The following is a 4327-nucleotide window of genomic DNA, read 5'->3' on the forward strand; positions in this document are numbered from 1 at the left end:
GCGGCCCCCCCGGCCAGCTTTCCCCAGTTTATGTACTGAGCATGACGTCCCATGGTATGGAATGTCCCTTTGGCCAGTTTGGCTGTGCCCCCTCCCAGCTTCTTGTGCACCTCCAGCCTTCTCAGTCGGTAGAGCATGGGAAGCCGAAAAGTCCTTGGCTAGTGTAAGCATTACCTAGCAACAACTAAAACATCGGTGCGTTATCAACTTTGTTCTCATCCTAAATCCAAAACACTGTACCAGCTACTAGAAAGGAAATTAACTCTATCCCTGCCAAAACCAGGACATTGGCCTTGAACATCTTTGAAAAGGCATGAAAAATTTCTTGCCTGTCTCCATTCTACTCCCACACATGCTCATATCTGGCAGTTCTTAAACTGCCCCACAAATGTTACTGGTAAATAATGCTCCAGTTGAACCAATAAAAGTTTTGTCATTGACTCAAAAGGAACAAAATTCCCTGCCGCATCTCCCTGATTTAGCATGCCACAATACTATTTGTGGACTCAAATAGCTCTTAGTGTCTTCTACTTGCCTTGCCTGATATTCTGTTTACATACTCAAAGAACAAGTATATCAAGCAGAAAATTAGTTAAAAAGGGCAAACTGTGAAAGCCTCTGCAATGTAAAGGCAAGGAAGAGTACATGAAGAGCATCTGCGGGTGAGCATTTTCAGAGCATGGCAAGAACACAATTAGAAAAGGGATGAAAAGTGATCTCTGAAGGAAGCAAATGATGATGTGGCAGAGCTGTAATGAAGATAATGACAAAGCAGGGCACTGCTTACTTTTCTAGAAGACAGCAAAAAAAAATTAAGCAGCACACTTGAAGGGGAAGCAATGAGTTCAGAAACACAAAAGGACATTCATTGAACAGAGGGAGAGGGACAGGCTGGAGGATATGAAGATTTAGGTCATGGAAGGAGTATAAAAATGAATCTTGTGACAGAAGATGGAAGAGGCAGCCTGCTTGCTTACTGGGACTTTATTGCTGTTTGCTAAGCTGACACAGCACTCATCATTTATCCTCATTAAACAGGTACCATCAGGGTATAGTTAGTGACCATTAGTCCCCAGTTCTCTCTCTTTAAACTGCAGATAAATAGATAGTTACTGCAAGAAGTAAAACTTTCTTTTCTTTAATTATTGATACTGTTTCCCAAAATCCTGGTCAAGGATCAGCAAACGACAACAAAGGTCTGACAATAAAGACAGCAGCTGCACAGAAGTCTGCTTACAAAGATGGGACTTCAAGGAGATGCCCTCTCTGATATAAGTGGACTTAGCTTCATTTACTTCAAAGATATTATAATAATGTCTAGGTGCTGTTGTTCCCATAGCTTCTCATGGACAATTTATGCTGATTGAACATCTACCCCAAGTATCAGAGGGTCAAATACTTCCACCTGCGACGCGTCTCAGCAACTTACATTCTCATGGGGACGCAAGGTGCTTTGTGCCCAAGAACAAGCCATCGTGCAATCCTATTTGTTACAGGAGGCAACTGAAACACTGAGGGAATGAGGCCAGTATCGTCCAAGTTGTAAGTACTATTGGGTACTTCCATCTTGAAGTACCACACATAGCCCTGTGTTTTCTGAATATTTCAAGAAGAGACCGTGGAGTTAGTTGAAGGGCCTATTAGAGACAAACTTTCCAAAATGTGGATCTTGGTGATTTTTGTAAAAAAAGCATGAATAAAATAAAAATGAGGAATCTGGCTTGAAACCAGCTATTAGGTTTTTGCTCAGGGTACCGTGAGAAGGTTTTTTGTTTTGCTTTGTTTTCAAATGATGGTTCACCAGAATGTTATCTCCAGAATGGCCAGGGTGACCCTGAGGGACCAGATCCTATCAGCCAAGAATGACTTTGCTTTTTCTTCTGGAAGAAATGGGGGAAGCAGGGAGGCATAGCCTCTCTGGGGTCTGAATCGCTGTCAGAAAATCACATTAGCACACACTTATGGAAATTCAGGACATAATATAAGCAAGAACTTGCATTTAAGCTTTGCTTTAGTCCCACTGACATCAATACGATTTAAACACTTTAAAATTAAGTAGATGATTAATTGCTGTTACAAGAACGAGCATTTACCTGACTTCCAATTCCAAAACCTAGTCCCAGTCGGCCAAACTGAAGTTTAATTATTTTATTGAGTGGAAATAGGAATTGATCAACTTCTGTTTTAAACAATCTCACAAGGCGTTCCTGGCCCCAGGCCTCAGTTTACCATGAGTAGTGCTTGCATACATTGAAGGACTATTTGTTAACATTACCGAAAGGCAGTGAATTCCTTGCAGGAAAGGTGCAATTTGTACAAGAGAACATCCTTATCAAGACTTTCATGACAGGACATTCTCTCCAAGTCAGCTTCTTTCTTTATTTCTTTTAACCATGAAAAATGAGGCCATGTCATTTACACAGCAAAGTGAAAATGAATCTTTAAACCAGGGCAAGGGTTTCTTTGTTCTTCTTTACTGCAGCCATATGTTTCTGTCCATCCTTCATTACCTCAAAAAAATAACATGAAATCCTTTCTTTTTTCAGCTTTCTATAAATAGTTCTCAAGCACGTCTGTTCACAGAAACCCTGGGCGGGTTTCTGAAGATATTAGCTATGCAGTTTTGGATCAGTCATTTATTTATATCTTCACTGATAAGGGTGTCCCAAAAACAATGGCTGTCTGGTCTGACTGCTTTGATATTCAGATCATAGACTGGGCAAGAGCGTTGTGGGCGAATCACTGGAGGTGAAGCGTAAACGTTATGCTCCATCTGCCTTATATCCAAACACTGAAGGGGAAAAAGAGTATGAAATCCCTGACATGGCAAGAGAATCCTGAATTCCTGCTTGCTAGGTTTCTAGATGTACACGTGTGGGATCTTTTGAGAGTTATTGCATGCAGATAAATCCAATGGCCTTCTCCAGGCTTAGCCGACGCACGTTTCTGCCTCTGGTCTGGGAAGTGGTAGCTTTGAAAGACCATATCAAACTAGTACATTGTGTTTCCTGCACATCCTGCTTTATTGGAGGTTAATTCCTTCTGACGCATGCAGTCTGCTGCTGCCAATTAAGTCAAATGTATTTTACGCTTTACTTTTCTGTTGCCTTACAGGCTTTTGTTGGAAAATATTTAATAAATAAAACTTGCCAAACATTGTTAAATGACATGGTCTGATGATTTAGAATAGGCACCCAGACTCTAATACATCAGAAGGGTTGAGAGAGGGGAGGAGAGGAAATTCTGGAGCAACACCCAGTTGGATGCTAACCACACTATCCAGACGCCAACCACGGTGTTAATCTCTTGCTAGAGGACTGTTGCAAAAGCAGAAAATGGGACCCCAGGTCAAGCAAGGCATATAGAGTTGTTTCCCATGCAGTGACACTGCAATGTGTTATTTGTCGGTAGAGGAGGATAGAAACCAACTGCACTGGAAGAGCGGTACAGATACGGGACCAAATGGACTCTTCCATTGCAGTCTCATCTCTGCCACCTCACATTTTCCATCTGTTTCATCATGGTTCCTGGGTTTATTTCTATTTTCTGTTTCTGTGTGGGATCTCCAAGTAGAATCATAGAATCATAGAATCATAGAATCATAGAATCATAGAATCATAGAATCATAGAATCATAGAATCATAGAATCATAGAATCATAGAATCATAGAATCATAGAATCATAGAATCATAGAATCATAGAATCATAGAATCATAGAATCATAGAATCATAGAATCATAGAATCATAGAATCATAGAATCATTGAGGTTGGAAAAGCCCTCTAAGATCGAGTCCAACCATCGACCCAACACCACCATGCCCACTAGTCTCTCTCTCAAGCTTTAGAGAAACAGCTGGGACTGCTCAGGCTCAAGATCTGATAAGAGAAAGTGCATTCACTCAGGGTCAGCTGAGACACCAGGATATCCAAAATATGTGAAAACCCGTCAGATCTTCTGAACCAATTAGATTTATTTTATTATCATTCTGTGATCCCACTCAACACTAAGGTACTGCTGTGATAGGAGACAATCAGCTAAGTTCCTGGGTGAGATTATATTCTAACTGGAGAAGAGAGGCAGCAGGTCAGAAGCAGCAGAAATGCAATCAAGACAATGAAGCATCCCAGCAGAGCTGACACTGTATATCAGTGAGACAGCTGGGCACACAATTTCGAGTTTCTGAATGGCTCCATGGTCCTTATTCCCATTACATTACTTTACTGACAAATTTTAGGGGAACTTTCAGATACAAAATCGAGACCAAGGGAAGAGAGATTTCTGCTCCCTTCCTTAGGTAACAAAAGAAAAACCTAGCACCTGGAAGC

Source organism: Aptenodytes forsteri, unplaced genomic scaffold (genome assembly GCF_000699145.1).
Source record: "Aptenodytes forsteri isolate BGI_AS27 unplaced genomic scaffold, ASM69914v1 Scaffold36, whole genome shotgun sequence".
NCBI classification, from domain to species: domain Eukaryota; kingdom Metazoa; phylum Chordata; class Aves; order Sphenisciformes; family Spheniscidae; genus Aptenodytes; species Aptenodytes forsteri.